At 36.1% G+C, this 23,422-nt stretch overlaps 5 non-coding genes across 5 annotated transcripts; 4 read left to right on the top strand and 1 right to left on the bottom strand.

Annotated features, from left to right (window-relative positions):
- Positions 1-2,013: 2,013 nt before the first annotated feature.
- On the top strand, positions 2,014-2,095 carry TRNAS-GCU (transfer RNA serine (anticodon GCU)). Its single transcript has one exon. It is a non-coding gene; the product is annotated as a tRNA-Ser (tRNA).
- Positions 2,096-10,459: 8,364 nt separating this feature from the next.
- On the top strand, positions 10,460-10,541 carry TRNAS-GCU (transfer RNA serine (anticodon GCU)). Its single transcript has one exon. It is a non-coding gene; the product is annotated as a tRNA-Ser (tRNA).
- A 4,323-nt stretch (positions 10,542-14,864) lies between these two features.
- TRNAS-GCU (transfer RNA serine (anticodon GCU)) lies at positions 14,865-14,946 on the top strand. The gene has a single exon. It is a non-coding gene; the product is annotated as a tRNA-Ser (tRNA).
- Positions 14,947-18,334: 3,388 nt separating this feature from the next.
- TRNAS-GCU (transfer RNA serine (anticodon GCU)) lies at positions 18,335-18,416 on the bottom strand. The gene has a single exon. It is a non-coding gene; the product is annotated as a tRNA-Ser (tRNA).
- A 4,556-nt stretch (positions 18,417-22,972) lies between these two features.
- Positions 22,973-23,054, top strand: TRNAS-GCU (transfer RNA serine (anticodon GCU)). The gene has a single exon. It is a non-coding gene; the product is annotated as a tRNA-Ser (tRNA).
- The last annotated feature ends 368 nt before the right edge of the window (positions 23,055-23,422 follow it).

Raw genomic sequence — 23,422 nt, 5'->3', positions numbered from 1 at the left:
CATCTCAGAATTCTCTGCAATATGCCTGACTTGAAATATCGGATTGCACGAGCACCTCCAAGCAGCAAATTGAGCAAAGCATCAGGCAAATTGCGACAAATTCCCTCAACACTCCCACACAGTACTGGTTACATTCCCTGGTTACTTTATGATACAGTCAGACATTATGTTTTGTGTTTTGGTTGTATAAGGCATATTATCATTTGACAGGTAAAATGCTGATACAAGGAGCTGAATTGCTTTTTGTTGCCATAGGGTTCAAGAACTGGAAAAAAGCCACAGACAAATTCAGAGCACATTAGAAAAGAAGACTCCATTGTCCGAATAATGTCCGTGTGGGCATTTCCTACACAGTTAAAAATATTATATAAAATTGTAACCAGTTGAGAACGCTCCAAGAGGATTGCCAGAATGAATTTAAAAAGAATGGAGAGATGGAGCGGGAAGGATAACTGTCATTGTTCCTAGATTTAAAAGTAAATCGTTTTATCCGCACCTTCTTCTCTTTCTTGCAATAATTAGCAAAATATCATCTCTCTATGACCTACAGTTCTCAAGATATGGCTGCTTAAATATCTAGAAATTCGAACTTCTTTTTGGCCAATATCTTCGAAACGGTGGCCAGTTGATCAGTAGACAGTTAATCAGTGGCCATCGGTTATTATTTTGTACCAAAATGTTTACCATCCTCTTAGATATTGATCAACACCAATATGATCTTTGTGTGGCTTACGATTCCCGAGATTTCGTTCCTTAAATCTCCCGAAATCGGAACTATTTTTTGGCTAATATCACGGAAACGGTAAATCATAGAGAGATGATATTGGTGTTAATCAATCCCTAAGAGGATGGTAAATATTTTCGTACCGATATTAATTGATGGCCACTATCCAACTGCCCACTGACCAAACCAGTGGCCAGTTGGCCAGTGACCACAGGTTTCTATTTGGTGCCAAAATATTTACCATCCTCTTAGGTATTAATCAACATTAATATCATCTCTCTACAACGTATGATTCCCGAGCTATGGCTCCTTAAATATCTAGAAATTGGCCATTTTTGGCCAATATCACGGGAACGGTAAGTCATAGAGAGATGATATTGGTGTTAATCCAGAGATGCAAATAACCACTCGCCCGCTTGCCCGGGACGAGTGGTTCATCGCTGCGGGCGAGTATTTAATATCATACAAAGGTAAGTAAATGATTTCTATTGTGGAATGTGAGCTAATAGCTTTTTTCTTGAGCTAGCAAAATTTTGTTGCTTATTTGCATCCCTGTGTTAATCAATACCTAAGAAGATGGTAAATATTTTGGTACAAAATAATAACCGGTGGCCACTGATTAACTGTCTACTGGTCAACTGGCCACCGTTTCGAAGATATTGGCCAAAAAAAGTTCGAATTTATAGATATTTAAGCAGAAATTTTACCCTCACGAAACTGTTTACAGCTGCATTATATTATTATTATTATTATTATTATTATTATTATTATTATTATTATTATTATTATTATTATTATTATTATTATTATTATTATTATTATTATTATTATTATTCAACCATGTTACATTACGAACATATATTCGTATATCTTACCTAGGTCACATTCGCGCTTCTATTTTCAAGACAGCAGTTCAAAATCAGTTCCACCCCCCCAGCTGAAAAATACTTCTGACGCCACTGAATCAAACATTTTAATTGCTAATACTAAAAATGTGTGATTATCTTTTTCAAATGCATTTGTCAACATTAGCCAACGTGACGGATTGTGTAATTCTAAACATCTACGTTGAACTCCGGATACATTGCTCCTCTCTCTAATAGAGTCTGATCGTGGCAAACAGCTTTCAATAGTACTCAAAAAGGAAGACTAAGGAACATAGATAACGTGTGAGATCTTTTTCTTTTACACATCAGATAACAGAATAAAATACGTATTACAACCATTGAAATGTTGAACTTCAGCTGTCTCACACTAATAAAATGGTATGATAACACGCAAAGATGCGTGACGAGGTGGCCGAGTGGTTAAGGCGTTGGACTGCTAATCCAATGTGCTCTGCACGCGTGGGTTCGAATCCCATCCTCGTCGAGGTAACATTTTAAATTTATGATACTTTATGTTATCTGAAAAACGAATATGGTATTGTGGTATTGTTTTGGACTATTAAAAACAATTATAATATGTATTTTAGTATCCACTCACTAGATTAATATACAAATTATCAGGAATTGTATTTTTCGTTGGATTCGTGGGATTTTAGAGTAATACTAGCCTCTGCTTAGTTGCGGGCCCCTCCCCAGACCAGGAGCGTCATTTCAGTTTGTGCTTTGGGAGGGCAAGACCCCTTGATATAAGTAAAATTTCGCATTTTTCACTGATTTACTACTATTTTATTGATAAAATCTATATAAATCTCAAAAACAGGGGGACAATTGCCTCTCCCTGTCCCAAACCCCGCATTTGCTTGGCCTATGGCCTTGCGTCTCTTAAGTACGTATCAAGCCTTTTCATCAAGAGTAAATTTCGTGCATTTGCTTTTAATATTTCCTGAATTTGGACAGCTGGGGGCTTCTCCCCCAGACCCCAACATTTACTCGGACTACGGCCTCCCACCTCTTAAACACATAATTCTACCAAATATCAAGTTTCTTTTCGTATTTCGACTATGTAAAAGATAATATTTTGTATCCCAAGAAAACGCCTATCTAAATAATATGGGAATTTCTTAATCTTCCCTTCAGATCCCTCAAAAACAAAAAATATTCACTTTTGTCAATTTTTTTTTTTGGGGGGGGGTTAGTCCAGGAAGGCTACAGTCATGCCAAATTTCATCATTCAAATTCTGCCGGAACTGCTTAAACATTTTGGGGTGTAGTTGTCCCATATAAATAAAATGAAAAATATTTTTCTGTTCCCCATAAAACCACTCTAAGGTTGGAAAGTTTTACTCTTGGTGGTTTACTTAGGTACGCTAACGAAAACTTACAAGCATACTTCCAATCAAGTTTTTATTCCAATTCCAAGTCCTAAAACATGAGATTATAGGTTCAAAATAAGGTCCATTTAAATGTCATGGGGAATTTCTTCATTTCTCCTTTAGACCCCCCAAAATTAAGAATATTCACTTTTGGCAATTTTCCTGTGAGTTAATTCCGGAAAACTATTATCATGCCAAATTTCAAATCTCCAACCGAAAGTACCCGTTATATTATGTCAATGAGTCAGTTCATGTAGTTTTGCACAGGGTGTTTCAAAACAACACCGACAACTTTTGGGAGGTGATTCCTGACACCAAGATAAGACAAAAAGTATAGACCAACCTGGGTGCAAAAATGCTTCCTTTCGGAGTTATAGGCTGCCGAAAACTTGAAAAAATGAACTTTAAAGTTTCATAGCTCCAAAACTATGGGACCTACCGTAGTCGGATCAAGACTTCACTTAGAAACTGGTATATGCCCTTACCAAATATTTATGTTTCAGAATCCTGCGGTACTTCCCCAACAATTATTATAGGAGTTTGGCTACGGGCACACAATCTGAAATATTCACCAACTTCCTCTATAAAAATTGTTGCGGAAGTACCTCAGGATTGTGAAACTTGGATATTTCGATAGGGCACATAATAGTTTTAAGTGGTCTTGAGCCACTGCGTTAGGTCCCATAGTCTTGGAGCTATGGACCATTAAAGTTCCTTTTTTTTTTTCATGTTTTCGGCAGCCTATAACTCCAAAAGGAAGCATTTGTGCACCTAGGTTGGTCTATACTTTTTGTCTTATCTTGGTGTCAGAAATCACGTCCCAAACGTTGTCAGTGTTGTTTTGAAACACCCTGTATATAGGATTAGGATTAGCATTATATTAAATATGAATTACGTTGGCAAAGTCATGCTGTATTTATGTGGTCATTTTCGTATAAAATAATTTTATATTATATAATATAATTGTTTCATATAATATAATTTCATCCCTTTGTAAATTTATATAATTAGAAGTAAATAATAGTTGTAAATGTATGTAAACTATTTTGATATATACAGGGGTTGGACAAAAAATCTAAAACGTTTGCAAAAGTGTGAAAATCTACGTAATATGGTGTGGGGCCTCCTTTTGCGTCCAAAACAGCTTGGATCCGACATGGAATGGACGTATGCAGCTCCTGAATCATGGTGTGTGGAATTTTGTACCATTGTTCCTCGAAAACATGCTCCAGTTCCTTAAGGGATACTTGTGAAGGGTAATGAGACCGAACACGCCTTTCTAACTCAGACCACAAAGGCTCAATGATGTTCAGATCTGGTGATTATGAGACCCAGGGGAGGTGTGATAGCTCCTGGTCATGCTCCTCAAACCATGATTTCACCGTTTTTGCAGTGTGACAGGGTGCCAAATCATCTTGGTAGATGCCATCACCATCAGGGAACAATATTTGGGCGATGGGTAGAACATGGTCCCCCAAAACGGCCTCATACGCCTTAGCATTCATCATTCCATGCAGGGCTATGATGGGATCTGCAGAAAACCACGATATCACTGTCCATACTGTAACAGAACCACCCCCATGCTTTACAGTTGGGAGCAGACAGTCTATATCATAGGCATGCGACGGTGTTCTCCATACATAAACACGACCGGTTGTTGGAAACAAGGTGAAGGTCGATTCATCGGACCACATTACGTGTTTCTACTGCTCACGCTTGCACTACTGGATACGCCTCTTCGCATTTACTGCTGTGACCAAGGGTTTGGCGATAGCGGCCCTGCCATGAATTTTCATTTTATGAAGTTCCCGTCGCACTGTTTTCGATGAAACCGGGTTCTGTAGGCCGGAATTGAGTTCAGACATAATTTTCATTGCAGTGGTCTTCTTTTTAGCTGCTACAATCCGTTTTAATGCCCTCCGGTCCCTATCTGACAGGATTGTATTTCGACCACTGTTGTGCTTTGCAGACGTCGTTTGCCCATGAATTGTGTATGCTCTCGTGACATTGGACACAGTGTCTTTCGATACCCCCACAATGTTCGCCACTGTTACCACTGAAGCTCCAACCAGACGGGCACAAACGATCATGCCTCTATAGAAGTCTGTCAGGTCGTCCATTTTACCGCACCACTTTCTTACCACGTCACTCACAGGTGAACTGGTTACTGCTGACAGAAGAGGAAGGTCCACATGACACTTTGGAAACAAAAAACGATCGGCAACTGCAACACGTGTTGTGTGCAGTGGAGGGCCAAACTTACGTGTCCTGTATGAAGTGTATTTAGATTTTTTGTCTAACCCCTGTATATATTTTCTTTCTTGAGAAAACCTGGTCGGAGACCGAATATTCATAGTGTTCGTAAATATTACAACATGAAGCAACATAACGGAAACATGAAGCAACGTATAATATACGAGAAGTGAGTCGAACGGAATCAATCCTACCAAGAGGAGATATGTAGGGTCATAATCTCCGACATCTCCGGGTTATAATTGCATTTTTAGTCACTTGTAGTGTCGCATTATATATATATATATATATATATATATATATATATATATATATATATATATATATATATTTCCCGTAGAATTATTTTTGGGCAGCGTCAGAAGGGGAGAGCACCACTTGATAGCTATGCTAGCTCATGACTTCCCCTCTCCCGCAGACATGCTATATTGTGAGCGAAGTAATACAAAAGATAATCAAAGTTCTTGCCGTTCTGGAGGAGCGATACAGTAAACGATACGTGCCTTTAGGTTTCGAAGTAATCTCCATCAGCATCCAACACCTTTCGACAACGTTCCTGCAACTGCACAATACCCTGGTGATCAGTGGCGGCGGTTGGACGTTAAAAGTGGGGGGGCAAGACATGATCTTAACAATTGTATATCAATGTTAGATTTCCTGGTTGTTTCTAACAATGGTTGATGAAATGTTGCATAACTAACAGGATACTATCTTTTTTCACTTAAAATGCCGTATATCGTATTTCTGTTTTATTAAGTAAATTCGTAAGAGCAATACAGATAGGTACCGTACCTAGCCCTTTGTACTCTTAAACAACGAAAGTATCAAGAAGAGATTTGATTCCTTGCTCATGAATATCATACAATTCTGTCTTGAAAATTGTGTGATCAGATTATTTAATAACAAATTTGCAAAACAAATAAATAGAAAGGATAATATTAATCATAGTAATGAATAATGATGCTTGTTTTGTTATATTAGAACTGGGAATTAATGAACAACTTATACTTTTAATTCCACACATGCCATTAAATGAATGTTTTTACTCTTAGAAAATGAAATACAGTAAGTACTGCAAGCATATGCTATGACATTTAAGGAAATATGCAATTGCAATATTAATTGCTTTGAATTGCAATTAAAACGCAATTCCTGTAGCTTTCTTAACTCCACGGGAAGACAAATATCCAATACGTACTCACGCAACGGCAAATATCATATGGCACTTTTTTTTTGGGGGGGGGGGGTATGAACCAGTAACACATACAAAACCTTTACCAGGGTGTCCACATTCTTGTAAATAAGTGAAAGTCAGTGAAAGGTCAATGAAGTAAAATGTGTCAGGTGAAGTCAGGGAAATGGTAGATTGGTCAGGGAAAGTCAGGAAAAATCGATTTAAGTCCGATGTTCAATTACTGAATTTATGAAATAGGGTTGACTTCTTTACTGTTACTGGATGCAAAATGTAGTGTTCTCTGATATAGTTGTTGAAACTAATTTTCTGCGAAAAACACATATCTAATTGCATCCTGGCATATTTGCTCAAAAGAGTAGACGCTGTTCTAGAAGAATTGCATGGTGCCAAGAGGATATCTGAACAAGTGGCTGAGAACGGGAAGAATATTATCTCCAGCTCACAGTAAAAGCTCAGAATGGAGAATTTAAAGAACATTCAAATGAATTCATAGCCAATGATAGAGATTGTTATGGATTTGATGAGTTTTTTTACTTAGTCTTAGGAAATGGGAAGAACTTCGTTGACTTATGGTCAGTTATGAAATTGTGTTTTATCTTCTTTCACGGAAACGCATTTTTTGAAAGTGGTTTCACAATAAATAAAATTCTCGTTGTTGACAACTTACAACAAGAATCTCTGGTGGCTCAACGGATCATATATGATTCTGTGATGAGAATAGGTAGATCATCAGGATTAATAATTACAAAAGGTATGATAAATTCAGTGAGAAGTTCAATGAGACAATACCATGTGTATCTGGAAAAGAAAAGAGAAATAAATGCTGGAGACGAGAAGAGGAGAGAGAAACGTAAGATTCAGCAACAACTAAACGAGCTGGAGGAAGAAGAAAAGAAAATTAAACTGCGAAGACAAGAAGAATATTCATATCAATATTAAAAGAAAACTATGCGAGAAAGGATGAAAACAAATTTCTAAATGTGTTGCATTTAACAACTGCCCAGCAAAAGTGTGTGTGTCTGTGTGTATTTTTTTAATAATCAGTAAAATCATGTATGAACTGTTTATTACTATAGGCAATATTATAATGCTGTGTAATTGGTATTATAATGTGTAAGCATATAATGTGTATTTTTTTCGTTTGTAACATATAAGCTGTACACTTCCGTTTGTAACTTTACATTTTGTGTAATATGTAGGCCTAATCAATATCGGCCTAATGCATATGTTTGTAAATTTACATTCCTTTGGAAAGAAATTGAAAAAAAGAAAGAAAGAAAGAAAGAAACAGAAGCGGAAGAGAACAAGGCCAACTATGGGGAGTGTGGAGGCTTGAGTTTCTTTATTTTTTTCTATATTTTTAAGTTATTCAGGGGTCAGGGAAATCTGGAACTTTCGTCATGGAAAGTCAGGGAAAAGTCAGAGATCCTTTCTCCAAATTGTGTGGACACCCTGTTTACATTTCCAAATGAAATTATATAAATTAGGGCGTCTCTTCAAAAAAGTGGGGGGGCAACTGCCCCCTCTTGCCCCCCCCCCTAATCGCCGCCCATGCTGGTTATAAAACTCGGCGGTGGTGAATGCAAAGAAGTTCGTGAGTGCGTTCCGTAATCTTCCTCATTTGCGAAGCATCTCCCACGGAGGTAGTTTTCGAGGGAATTAAGTAGGTAGTGATTGTTGGCACAAGACCTGGCGAATATGGTGCATGGCATACTGTCTCCCAACCAAGTTGCTGAAGGGTCTCCCGGATCCCCTTTGCCACATGTGGCTTGGCATTGTCGTGCAGGAACAGCACACCCTTGCAATTCACCAATACCGGTCCCTTCTGCTGCAATACACGGTGCACCCTTTGCAACTGCAGAGAGTAGAAGTCAGCAGTGATGCTCTGACCAGCTGGAAGAAGCTCGTGTTCCAGTAAAATAGTTTAGAATGATCGAGTCCCTGGTGTGGTGATCACAGTATTTCATGTCACGGACGCCCCCTTCACGAAATCCTGGCTACGTGCCTGGGGGTATGCATTTGCTAACTTGTATGACTTTCCTATCCCATACAGGTGCAGTCTGACTGTTTCAAGGGAAACACGAAACCTTTCTACAAGTTCATCACACGTTAGACAACTCACACTGTCCTTGATTGCTGCTTTCAGGCCTGCGTTGTCCACTGCGAAATTCACCCGAAAGGTTCACATCTCCCGAATGGAATTTCTGGAACCAATGACTGCCGATGCGTTCGTTCACGGCATTCTCCTCAAATGCCTCGCATATGCAGCGACTTGATGCGGTAGCTGACAGGCCTACTTTAAGGTCATACAATAAACACTGCGAACAAGTTGCTTTGATACCTCCATTTCTCTTCGATACTGGATGAACTATGGCTGCTGTATGTGAGCAACGTGTATTACTGAAGGTTGATGATCAAACTAAGTTCCGACCGCTTGGCAAATTATTGGTGAGAAAATCGCCCGGGGAAAGTTCACCTTCAAGAGTAAACTACCTCTTCTGAGATTTTTAAAATTAAAAAAAAGATTTACTCATATTGTAGATTTTTCTAATGGAAAATTTATTTATGAAACACGGACAAAATTGCCTGAGTAGGTTTTTGAGAAAATCGTTTTGGAAAAACTTAACCTAAGAGTAAATTATCCTTCCTAGATTTTTTTTTAAAAAACAAAAAAATATTACATTGTAGGTTTCTTAATGGAACATTTATTTATGAAATATGAACAAATAATCTGAGTTGTTGTTTGAAAGAATCGTCCGGAAAAAATTTACTCCCAACAGTAAACTACCCTTCTGGATTTTCACCAAAATGACTTATAAAGGAATATAAAGTTGTTAATGGAATATTACTTTATGGAAAATGAACGAAATTGATATAGTCGTTTTAGATTTTTTTTTAAAATTTCCACCCTTTACTTAACTTCTCTTAGTTTTAGGGGTAGGAAAAATTCGAACCCCCTGGGAGAATCGTGTAATACCTTAAGTTTAAAATTCGGCCTCGATGCGTTGAACAGTATGGCTTCTAGGAAAGTGTATCATAGGCGGCGCCAGTGTGTGCAACTGCACCCACATTAACTTCGATTTTCAGATTTTCTACAATAATCATTTCTATTTTGTGCCTTTATTGTTTCCTATGTTTGGATATTTTTGAGTGACTTCTTAAGTCTCTTATAAGTTGCTTGCTATCATACAGTGTTTTTCTAGTTTATTATTATTATTATTATTATTATTATTATTATTATTATTATTATTATTAAAACTTTGGGATTATTTTTCAGATCTTACACACTAGTGCAGAGCAAGGCCTTTGAACAATCCTCCATCTGCAGCTCTTGATTGGCTAAAGTGGTTGCAAGAATCCGGAAGATGAAGAGTGTATGTGAATTTCTACAGATTGATGAGATAGTTTTCAGTGATTCCGGTTACTAGTTGCTCATGCGAACGGAGTCTCTCCAAGATTAATTATGTCAAGTCCAAAATAAGATCGACTATGCTTCAACAGAGACTCCATGATGTTGCTTTCTGTTGAAAAGTCGATTTCAGTAAGCATAGATATTGAAGATGTCATTGAAGAATTTAAAGCTATGGTTGCATTCAATAGAAGAATCCTTATAAAAGCACTTGTAATTGATGTCTTTGCAAGAAAAGTACCATTATACAATTAAAAATTCTGATATTTCTTTGATAAATCCATAACTCACGTACTCATGTATCCATGTATGAACTTTCTATAAAAATATGTACATAAAAGTTTTTATTGCGTACCATGTTAATATTTTCTACTATGTTTTATTCCTTCCCAGCTTGCACCCACATTACCAAAATCCTGGCGCCGCCTATGAAGTGTACCGTAGACCAACAGTTGGACAGACATTGAAAAATCACTTTTTCGGTACGTAGGGGCTATGAAGCGTAGAAATCCGTAGAAATCTCGATTTTTTTCTTTTCTTCTCTTTCTTTCACGGTGACCATAGTTTCTTCTCTTCTAGCATGTCTGGAAAGTAGAAAAGCATAGATTGAGAATTTAAGACGAGGTGGTCGAGTGGTTAAGGCGTTGGACTGCTAATCCAATGTGCTCTGCGCGCGTGGAGTCGAATCCCATCCTCGTCGGATTAATTGTTCTTTTATTTAATAGAAGTATTTACGTTCAAAACAATAAACAGTGAGATTGAAATATACTTCATACTTACCGTTGCACTTCTTCGGAGGACATTTAAAGTAATTTTTCACGCGTGTAACATAAAATTTTCTTATGGAGGGTCTAAGCATGAGCCATTTATCATGCATGTAACAAGTTATATGTGTGCGGGGGCTGACATATATAATATATGGTGCGAAATTTTCGGTTACCAGGTCACCATTTACGGACAAATATTTTAATTTCGCTATTTGCATAAATTAGATCTTCGGAGAATAGACGAGCTTACACCTGAAATTTTGACTCCTGTATACAAGCCGAGCAGCAACAGCTCAGGAAAAAAAATAAATAAATAAAACATCTACTTCCTTTTTAACTCCCGGTGTAAGCATAGTTTCACTCTAGGTGTATATACTTCTACACTCCATTTTGTATATCCACACTCCATTTTGTTCAACTTGATCAATCTGTTGAGTGGTATATAGTATGTCTTTTCTTTGGGCAACATTTAAATTAAACATAAATTAAAATTTGAGAGTTAGCGGTAATTTTAGGCTATATCTCATTATTCATACTAAGCATTGTTGCTAGTGTCATTATGAAAATCTCAATAAGGATATATTTTAATGTGAGTTTCGTCTAAAAAAGTGAAATCTTTCTTGTACAGCATCATTTTTTAGGTTTGCATATAAATTCGTTTTCTCAATTTTCTCGAAAATTACGCATGAGGTTTTGCATATCATTTTGATCATCTCAATAAGATCTATCAGTTGGTATATGCCTCATCTTTAGGATTTTTTTTTTTTTTTTTTTTTTTTTGGTGAAACGCTAATAATATTTTAAAATTTACAAGTGTCATCTGTGTAAAAGTGGAATGCGCGACAGCGTTAGTAGAAAACAAACTAGAATAAATACAATCGGCTAGTTAACAATATTTTCATATACTATACGCAACAGTAGGCCTATATAAAAAACAATTTCATTCAGCAAAATGAATATTTTATTATTGGCATCGAATGACACAGTTTTTGGCGCCACAAAAGTTTGTTTTTCTTTTTCGATTTTTTAAAAAAGTATTCATGAAAATTTATTCAAACACGTTATTTTGTTCAGCATGATGTGATCTATCGACTGATATGTCTTATCCTTCAACAATGTTTTAGTTACTCATAAATTGAAATGTAAGAGTTAACGATAGTTTGAGACAATATATCATTAATCATGTTGGCTATTGTCAGGGGTGCCCATCCCCCCCAAAGCTAATGGCGCACTCCCCCCAAAAACTAATAATCTCTTCCCTCCTCAAAACTCAAGTCCTCTAAAAACAATTGCCCAGTGTAGCAGTAGTTTTTATAGTACTAGTTATTGTTATTTTTGTTGTTTTTATTTCCTGTAGTAGTATTATAGAATGCTTGTAGTAGTAGTAGTAGGGGCAGTAGTAATTATAAAAATGACATTACTTTTATTAGTAGTCTTGGTAGTATACAATACTAAATATGTTCTATAAGGATATTGAAGGGTATAAAAACTTCTACACACTGTGTATGGCACAGGTATTCTTTTTTTTACACTTAGTAGTATTATTTTTTTTTCTTTACAAAATACTGATATAATTCCCTTGTACATGAAAAGTAAGACGCAAGTTACAAGTTATTGAGTTTGATACCAAAAGAAAATGTTATCCTCGAAATTTGCCTACAAAAAGAAGTGATATCCAACAAAAAACATTCCTCTAAAAGAGCCAAGTACGAGTGGCCTTAAAAAGAATTGAAATCACAAAAATAGGCGCCAAGTTCTGGTGGACAACAGTTACAAACACTCACTGGCTCACTTCAAATTTAGATGTGAAACTTGGCTATTGTCTGTATGGTTACCACTAGCTCACAATTATGTCAAACTATTTTATAATTTTCAACAGACAACATAGGGAAGTTTCAAATCTAAATTTGAAAGTGATTCCTTGAGTGTTTGTAATTGTTGTTCACCAAAACTTGGCGCCATCCTTTCATATAGAAACTTGCGCGGTACTTCATTCATAGAGTTTCTAAGCAGAGGGTAGGGGGATTCATTCTCGAGATTTAAAAAAAAAATCGCATCGTGTTCCAATGTTATTCTGACGACAGCAAAATTACTTATTCGACATTAGAGTAAAATTCTTCCCCAATTTTTTTATTCCCCCCAATTTTTTTCTCGATGTCACAACTTGCGCCATTCATCCCTCCTGTGGACGGCCCTTCTCTCTTAAAACAAACCAACCTTTCCTTTCGTACGGCTACTTGCGCGGTACTTCATTCATCGAGTATCGAAGCAGGGGGTACGGGGGTTCACCCCGGAAAATTTTTGAAAATTAGCTTCTCAAAATCGTGTTTTAATGCTATTCCGACAGTAAAATTGCTAGTTCGAAAGTAGAGTAACCCCCCCCCAAATTTTTCTCAATGGCGCAGCTTGCGCCATACATCCCCCCTGTGGGCGGCCCTGGCTATTGTTGTCTTGTTCATGACATATTGGAAAGCTTAATACATAAATTTCAGTCTCAGTTTCAACACAACATGGTTGCAATACATTGTTAAATTTAAGTTTACCAAAACAGTTCGTTTCTACATTTTCTCGACAACTACGTGAGGCCCACATTGCGTAGTCGCTAACTCTATTCTTTAGTACGAGCGGTCCCGGGTATGATTCCTGTAGGGGCACTGAGTCAAAAAGTAAAAAATATTTCAGGAGAGCCATCCTGAGTGAAGTTTCCCTCATTCACACTAGGCAAATGCCGGAATGGTATCTTATACCCAAGTCTCAGGCCGCTTCTTTCTCTTTCCACGGATAGTGCGATCACTGAAGGACGTCATCTCTCATATGTGGTGGGCTAACATTGTCTTAGGTGCTGAAAGGCCAGAAATCTAATTCCTAATTCGAAAACTACGTGAGTTTTTACTCATGCATATCATTGTGATCAGGTCAATCACATCTATCGATTGGTGTCTCATTTTTTACTTACAATTAACGTTAAACGCAAATAATAGATATATTGTAGCGTTATCCAAATTCAAATGTTATTCTAGAATAGAAAGCAGACAGAGAAAAAGATCAACAGAGGAACAGAGGTGGAGAGATACTCAGCTTTCAACCACATTTTTATATCAAACCAATTTAAATGAAAAGTAGTTAATGATATCAATAAGTACATTATTGTCTCCAAAATTAAATTGACTTTAAAGGCAAATAACTAGACTTAAGACAAAAATGAAGAATAATAAAGGGTACGGGTCACTGCACTCAACTTTCTCATTCTCACATTATAAATTGAATTACATCATGCTGTAGTTATTACGGTACCGTTCATTTTCGAAATATGAACAAAATTCGTATTTGGCGCATTTGGAAAATAAATCGAAGGAAATTACCATCGAGAGTGAGTTATTCCTTGAGAATTTTTGAAAAGACATTAACTCATGCCTTATAATAGAGTGGTTACAGAAATGTTTAAATATACAGTACATACACATTTATATATGTCATATGAACAAAATTGTGGAAGTCGTTCTTAAGAAACCTATCCATAAAGAAAACCTTTGAAGAGTAAACTACTACTTGTAGACTTTTTCATGAAAATTGGTTTATTTCAGAGAATTTTAAATTAAGTAATATATTAACGAAACAAAACTAACTCAACCATTTTTGAGCAAATTACCTAAAAAGAAACCCCTAGGAGTAAGTTACCCTTATAATTTATTTGATGAAAATTATTTATAACATAATGTAGGAATATTAATGGAATATTTATTTATGAAATATGAAAAAAAAAATCATTATTGGTTTTAAGAAAATCCTCCGGAAAAACTTACTCCCAACAGTAAACTACCTTTCTGGATTTTCACCAGAACGACTTTACAGTAATATGAAGTTGTTAATGAAATATTAATTTATGGAAAATGAACAAAATTGATAAAGTCATTTTAGATTTTTCATAAAATTTTCACCCTTCACACTTAACTTATCTTATTTTTAGGGGTAGGAAAAATTCGAATCCCCTTCCTCCCTGGAGAATCGTGTAATACCTTAAGTTTAAAATTTGGCCTCGATACGTTGAACAATATGGGCTTTAGGAAAGTGTACCGTAGACCAACAAATGGACAGACATTGAAAAATCACTTTCTCGGTACGTAGAGGCTATGAAGCGTAGAAATCCGTAGACATCTCGAATTTGTTTTTCTTTTCTTCTCTTTCTTTCACGGTGATTATAGTTTCTTATCTTCTACCGTAACCTGAAAGTAGAAAAGCATGGGCTAAGAACATAAGACGAGGTGGCCGATTGGTTAAGGCGTTGGACTGCTAATCCAATGTGCTCTGCACGCGTGGGTTCGAATCCCATCCTCGTCGGGTTATTTGGTCTTTTATTTAATAGAAGTATTTACATGCGAAACAATAAACTATTAATTCTTCGAAACCTTTACTGACAAGTAAGAAGGCTAACGAGGTATCAGAAGCAGAGTGATTGGCGAAAGTCATGGGTTCCTTCGATTTTGTGTTTCTGACTGTGGTGCTGTCAAAAATATTCTCACAACTGAACATCGCATCGCAACTTTTCTAAATTAAAAAAAGTTGACCTTGATAAAGCTTTAAGCACTCTTGAAGAGAGCCTAGAGGAATTGAAGAAACCAGTACCGGATCTAGAAATTTCGCCCCCCCCCCGCAAGAATATTTGAAAGAGACCCTTCTATATTCAATACTTATTTTAATAGTACATTTTAATGAAATATTCCTAGTGTTCTGTTTGCTACGTAACAGAGATTCAAATACTTACGTTTTGCAAAAAATCATTCTCCCTCGAATTCATCTCCGTGAACTCCCGTATAAGGTCTTTCTTTTCAATGGTTGAAGCCTCTCATGGTTGATTGCTAACATTCTCAAGTCTCTCCGGTGTCATTGAACACCTTAAATAGCTCTTGATCCTTTTTAAGACTGAGAATGACTTTTCAGCGGAGGCCAGTCACGAGTAAAGTCAGGAATAAAGCAAGAGTGGTCAAAATTTCAGGATAACTTGGGGCAATAGTATTAAACTCGACGTATAGTAATACCGCCAATTCAAGAACAGTGTTGATCTTTGAAATAAGGTTTTCAAGTCCAGTGCGAAGGGAAATTAATTCCAATGGTAGTGACGACTCAATGCCTTGCTGGTACTTCTTTTGTAGCTTTTCAACCTTAACTAAAGTTTCTTTGTCTGAAAGGTTCACAAGTACTTTCGGGAACATGATTGAAAATTCATCAAGAATTGTCTATAACGATGTAAAACGGTTCTCTATTTCATTGTACACGATATCTAGAAGTCTGTTGTAAACATTAACCCTGAAGCAAGCCTCTGTGTTCGAAAACCGATGATTTCCTACCAGTTCGTTGAAGTGCGTTTTCACTTTGGTTGCCTTTTTTCTACGAACACAGGTTAGACTTTCCACTTCGCAGCAACAGCTGTGGCCTCTTGTTCTATTTGATGATATTCTTCTCTCATTTTCTTCAATTCCTCTAGACTCTCTTCAAGAGTGCGTAAAGCTTTATCAAGGTCAACTTTTTTTTTTTTTAATTTAGAGAAGCTGCGATGCGATGTTCAGTTGTGAGAATATTTTTGACAGCACCACAGTCAGAAACACAAAATCGAAGGAACCCATGACTTTCGCCAATCGCTCTGCTTCTGATACCTCGTTAGCCTTCTTACTTGTCAGTAAAGGTTTTCGAAGAATTTTCATTACATCAGAATACCTCAACCTGATAGCTACAATGGACTGATACCACGATGCCCATCTGATTGGATTGAGCTTTTTCAAAGTGACATCTGATTCTCCTGTCAATGACGACAGATTATCCTACCTATTTACACTTTGGCCAAAAATATATACAAATCTTGGAGCGTTGTGCAGTAACTGGCAACTTCTTCTACACCTTTGACGGCAAAATTAATGACAAAGTTTAGGTTATGTACCGCGCACAGAATATATATATATATATATATATATATATATATATATATATATATATATATATATATATATATATATATATATATATATATATAGCTCATTCTTCAATTTCTTGTCTCTTCTGAACATCTGAGTAAGTACCACTCATCACAGCAGCGCCATCATATCCCAACCCTCTGCTTTTTTTCACAGACAATCCCAATTTCTCCAAATGACTGAACACTAGAGTTGCAAGTTTGGATGCAGTTGGATTTCTTACATTAAAAAATCCTAAAAAAAACTTCTTCAATCTCGACCTGTCTAGAAATTTCGTTTTCTAGGCTATTATTTACTTCTGTAAAATTTACATAGCGGATAATGAAACTCACTTGATCTTTCTTTGATAAATCTTGAGTCGTATCAATGATTAACGACAAAATTTCCCTCTTTTAATTTCCTTCAACAAACTAGCTTCTAAGTTTGAATGAATCTTGTAGCTGGCATCTTGTAGCTGGCTGAATGAATCTTGTAGCTTAAAAAAAAAAAAAAATGCAACTCCATCTTTTTATTTACTATTTAGATGTTACAACTTCTTGAAAGCAAGAAAGGTGTCTCCACACATGAAGCACTGCACTCTAGTGGACAAACAGTGAACCTCCTCATTAAAGTCGTGTATTTTGGCGTACTTCCCCTCCCTGTCCAAAAGAATCCGTTGTTTCGGAAGCGGCGAAATTGTTTTTTCCTTTATGTCAGCGGGGGGAGGGGTGATAGCAGGTAGCAAGCAAGACGTCCCAGAAAGTTGCACATTGTTGAACTCCTTGCAAGATAGAAAAAATGTTATGTGTCCCTTTCAAGACTATGCTTACATGGTAAAATATGGTAGGGTTTCAAGATTTTTTCTTTTATGACAGCTACAAGATTCATTTAACGTGGCAATGTGGTCTAAGACTCATTACGCGAAACCTGAAGCCCCGTTCTTAACGCACGAGCAAGATTCTGGGGGGAGTCTGCGTTAGATGGCGAGCTACTTGCCCATTAAGTTTCGTTCAGAAGCGGCCAGTAGTTAACGAGAAAGGATGTACCGTACCACATACAAAGTTAACAGTCTCTATCCCTCGCCGAGCTTGAAGGCCAAATATAGTTATCCTTATTCCTTGCACTATTGGTATTTGTCCACCAAATATGGTTTACATTCGACCGATAATTATCGAGGTTAGATTTAATCGATAGTTACCGAGAAATAAAATACTACACACATACACATAGGCCTACATCTGGAATGAAACTACAAGCTCCCGTATGCTTACGCCGGGAACTAAAAAGAAAATAGATATTTTAAAAAAATATAACTGAGCTGCTGCTGCTTACTTATGTACAGAAGACAAAATTTCAGGTGTAGTTCTCATGTATTCTTCCGAAGATCTAATTTAAGAAAATACCTATCGCAAAAACTAAAATATTTGGCGCTAGTGACCGTAAACTTTGCACCATATATTATATGGTTAAGTCTGACCCCCTTGATCATTTTCCTTCTACGTCATTGACCCCAACACTCCGAATTAAGAATCTTCTAATTTTCTTTTGAAGAAAAAAAGTTACCTCAACTAAATTATTTTGTTACATGCATGATAAGGCACCCATGATTCGACCGTTCAGAAGAAAATTTTAACTGTTACAAATATACGTTAAAAAGTATTCTGAATGTTCTCCAAAAAAGTGCAACTGTAAGTATGAAGTAAATTTCAATTTCACTTCACTGTTTAATAATTTATTGTTTTGTACGTAAATACTTTCATTAAATAAAAGTTCAATGAACCCGACGAGGATGGGATTCGAACCCACGCGTGCAGAGCACATTGGATTAGCAGTCCAACGCCTTAACCAATCGGCCACCTCGTCTTACATTCTTAAACTATGCTTTTCTACTTTCGACTGACGGTAGAAGAGAAGAAACTATCACCATGAAAGAAAGAGAAGAAAAGAAAAACAAATTCGAGATTTCTACGGATTTCTACGCTTCATAGCCTCTACGTACCGAAAAAGTGATTTTTCAATGTGTGTCCATCTGTTGGTCTACGGTACACTTCCTTAGAAGCCATACTGTTCAACGTATCGAGGCCAAATTTTAAACTTAAGGTATTACATGATTCTCCAAGGGGGAAGGGGAATTTTTCCTACTCCTATAAATAAGAAAAGTTAAGTGAAGGGTGAAAATTAAGAAAGAAAAAAAAAAGAAAATCTGAAACGACTAAATCAATTTTGTTCATTGTCAGTCAGTCAGTCAGTCAGTGGTTGTAAGTCAGTGGTGCAGTCAGAAACTCATCAAGGGGTTCACATATATAGTAGATGGTGCGAAATTTTCGGTCACAAGATCGCCATTGGCAGCCAAATATTTTAGTTTCACGATACTTATTTGCACAAATTAGATTTTCGGGAGAATGCATAGGGACTTCACCTGAAATGTTGACTCCTCTAAACAAGCTGAGCAGCAGCAACTCAGTGATATATTTAAAAATTTAAGACGTCTACTTGCTTTTTAGCTCCCGGTGTAAGCATACAGGAGCTTATAGTTTTAACTCAGGTGCATATGTATGTATGTGGTACTTTATTTCTCAGTAAGTATCGGTCGAATATAAATCAAATTTGGCGGGCAAAGAACATCATCCGAGGTGGAAAATGTTATAAAAATAGTAACAAAGTGTGTTAATTTTATAAGAGGAGGAAACCGATTTTTGACCCATAGCTGTTTCTTTCTTTTCTAGAATGACTTGAATAGAAGTATAGTGGTTTGATTCTCTACACTGAAGTTCGCTGGCTGAGTAAGAGAAATTGTCTCGAACGACTTTTCTCTTCAAGAAAGGAAGTTGTCGAATTTCTGAGTGAAATCAATAAGAGAGATTTCGATGCTGTATTAGTCTAGTTGCAGAATCCGGAGTTCAGTCTTGCATTCCTAACAGACATTACGCAACACCTCAATGAACTGAATTTAAAGTTACAAGGACCAAACCAAAATATTTCAGACTTTGTTGCACATCTGGACGTGTTCATTAGTCGTTTGAAGCTTTTTAGATCAGGAAGAAGAAAATCCATACATTCCCCATCGTTCAAAGAAGTGATAGAAGAATTTGGATATCTTAACATATCATCATGCAATGAACTCCTTGACAAGCTTTCGTTAGAGTTCACGAACCGATTTATGGATTTAGGTATTATGAGGTGTCAGCTAACTTTATTTAACAATGCTATGAGATGTGATATTTCAGAATAAGATGAAAATGTTCAATTAGAGTTATGAGATCTGCAAAGTAGTCCATTTCTGCAATCAAGACAAAAGGTGGGTATACAGTTCTGGAAACTGGGACAAAGTGATAAATTCCCCAAGTTGAGTGACTTTGCAAAAAAGGATTGCTTCCATATTCGGAAGTACTTACATATGTGAGTATATATTTTCCTCTATGAAAACAAAATCTAATTTAAAAAATCGACTGAGTGATATAAACCTTTGTGACCAGTTATGACAGTATTCTTCTTGTATAGAAACTTATTTTGGAGAACCGATCAATTCTCATGAATGTCCACAGTGTTCACATTAAAACAGAAGTAGAACAGAACCTGTATTTGAAATATAACTATTGCAAAATTTGAGTATCGTGTTATTATTTCGAAATCTTAACTTTCTTCAAATCATATTCTCTGAGAAAAAAATTGAATTGTGTAAATTTGGGGCTACATTCAATACATCGACACTCAAAATAGACAACACGTCTAAAATGTCGTTTAGGTTAGATTAAGTCAAGTTAGATTTGGTTAGACTGTCTTAGAAATATGACTTTTGTTGTGTCGGTGTTTCGATGTTTGTGTCTTGAATGTCGGTGGTTTAGTTGTCAATGTTTTAATAGACACCCATAAATTTGACGATTTCTGGGCTAGGGTGTCATAAGTGTACATTATAAACGTAAAGTATCATATGAAGTTGCGGCCCTCACCACAAAGAAATTTCTGTGATGTGGTTCTAAGTTCTAAGAATTTAGTTCTAAGAAGTTGGCTATCACTATCATACAACATTAATTTTTAAGTTTACAAAAATAGTTCGTTTTTCTGCATTTTCTAAAAAACTGCATGAGCTTCTACACTCATGCATATCATTTTGATCAGGTCAATCACATCTATCGATTGGTGTCTCATTTTTTATTTATTTTTTAACGCTAAAAGCAAAAACAGATCAATTAAAGAGTTATTCAGATTCAAAACTCACTTAGAACAGAAAACAGATAGAGAAAAAGATCGGCAGGGGAACAGAGGTGGAGAGATACTCAGCTTTCAACCACATTTTTATATCAAAAGAAAATTTAAATAAAAAGTGCTTAATGATATCAATAAGTACATTATTGTCTCCAAAATTAAATGGATTTTAAAGGCAAATAACTAGACTTAAGGCAAAAATGAAGAATAATAAAGGGTACGGGCCACTGCACTCAACTTTCTCATTCTCACATTATAAATTGAATTATATCATGCTGTAGTTATTACGAAACCGTTTCTTTTCGAAATATGAACAAAATTCGTATTTGGCGCATTTGGAAAATAAATCGAAGGAAATTACCTTCAAGAATGAGTTATTCCTTGAGAATTTTTGAAGAGACAGTATATCTGCTTTAGATTGGGTACAAAAATGTTTATATATATATATTTATATATATATATATATATATATATATATATATATATATATATATATATATATATATATATATATATATATATATATATATGTATATTGTGAAAGTCGTTCTTAAGAAACCTATCCATAAAGAATACCTTTGAAGAGTAAACTACTATTTGTAGTGGCTCAGCGGTAGAACGTTCACCTCAGGTGCTTGGGGTCCCTGGTTCAATCCAAACTCGCGCCGTGTGGACTTTGTGGTGGACAAACATTATGATCGTGGGTTTCCTCGGGGTTCTCCTCTTTCTTCATTTCTCTCATTATCACCGTCTCCTTTAGCGTAACCGGTATATTAATCGAACAATTATTTATGAAATATGAAAAAATCCTTATTGTTTTTGAGAAAATCCTCCGGAAAAAACTTACTCCCAACAGTGAACTGCCCTTCTGGATTTTCACCAGAATGACTTATACCAGTGCCGTGACGGAGGGACCCGCAGAGTTTGGGGGCCCAGCACGAAGAAAATGTCAAAAATTATAAGTAACAAAAAAGTTAACTGAATACGGAATATCCATTTCCCTGAATAATATTATTTACTTTAGAAAAGGAAAACTATGCTCTGGATGAAAATTTATCCATTCTAGTAATATCAGTTTAAATAATTATCTTGGCACTAGAGGATTAGGGAAAAATAATTTTGCTCCCGACTGTACAATGTGCTGAGAATGTCTTTTTTTATTCCTCAAAAATATAAGCAAAAGGAATACGTATCCCTATTACTACATTCAGTTCAGAACCTTTATAACTTACATTGTTTCGATTTCAAATTGGTATTACACAATGAAATAAAGTTGAAAACAACAATTCGGAAACCAGTATATCTCCTATTAATAGATAACTATACTTTGGCTTCTAGCATTCCCGGTGTCTGCAGAGCTATTTTGTTATTTCTGACCTTACCAATGAGTGTTTCTGCAGCGGAGAGATATTTTTCAAAATTAAAACTGATAAAGGACTATTCGCTCAGTTCCATGTTTCAAGAACGGTTGACCAATCTCAATATTTTGAGTGTTGAATATGAGAGAACAAGAGCAATAGATGTAAGTAATATAATAGAAATATTTGCAGAAATAATTATATAAGATTACACCGCTACAAATTAAATTCAACATTCAGCTGTTCGTTTGCTTTTTTGATGAGCATTAATTTTAATTGTATTTTAATTATATTCCATGGTCACTATGTTAATTATGATTTAGGAACCATTGTCTTCTACAGGGACATAATATAGTGGGAAGTTAATGGGCATGAGAAAAGGGGCACAAAAATAATCCTGCGGGGGGGGGGGAGGGCGACAATTTTACGTTACGCTACTCACTTATACAGTAATATAAAGTTGTTAATGGGATATTGATTTATGGAAAATGAACAAAATTGATATAGTCGTTTTAGATTTTCTTTTCTTTTTTTTTAAATCACCCTTTACTTAACTTTTCTTATTTTTAGGAGTAAGAAAAATTCGACCCCCCCCCTCCCTGGAGAATCGTGTAATACCTTAAGTTTAAAATTTGGCCTCGAAACGTTGAACAGTATGGCCTCTAAGGAAGTGTACCGTAGACCAACAGATAGACTGACATTGAAAAATCACTTTTTTGGTACGTAGAGGCTATGAAGCGTAGAAATCCGTAGAAATCTCGAATTTGTTTTTCTTTTCTTCTCTTTCTTTCATGGTGATAGTTTCTTCTCTTCTACCGTCAGTCGAAAGTAGAAAAGCATAGTTTAAGAATGTAAGACGAGGTGGCCGAGTGGTTAAGGCGTTGGACTGCTAATCCAATGTGCTCTGCACGCGTGGGTTCGAATCCCATCCTCGTCGGGTTCATTAATCTTTTATTTAATAGAAGTATTTAAGTACAAAACAATAAATTATTAAACAGTGAAATTGAAATTTACTTCATACTTACAGTTGCATTTTTTCGGAGGACATTCAGAATACTTTTTAACGTATGTTTGTAACAGTTAAAATCTTCTTCTGAACGGTCGAATCATGCATGCCTTATCATGCATGTAACAAAAAAAATTAGTTGAGGTAACTTTTTTTCTTCACCAACTTCAAAAGAAAATTAGAAGATTCTTAATTCGGCCTGTTGGGGTCAATGGCGTAGAAGGAAAATGATCAAGGGGGTCAGACTTAAGCATATAATATATGTTTCAAAATTTTCGGTCACTAGCGGCCAAATATTT

The sequence above is a fragment of the Thermobia domestica genome, chromosome 3 (genome assembly GCF_964235325.1).
Source record: "Thermobia domestica chromosome 3, izTheDome1.hap1.1, whole genome shotgun sequence".
In the NCBI taxonomy this organism is placed as follows: Eukaryota; Metazoa; Arthropoda; class Insecta; order Zygentoma; family Lepismatidae; genus Thermobia; species Thermobia domestica.
Note: the sequence above shows the minus strand (reverse complement) of the source record. Positions and strands in the feature narration are given on the sequence as shown.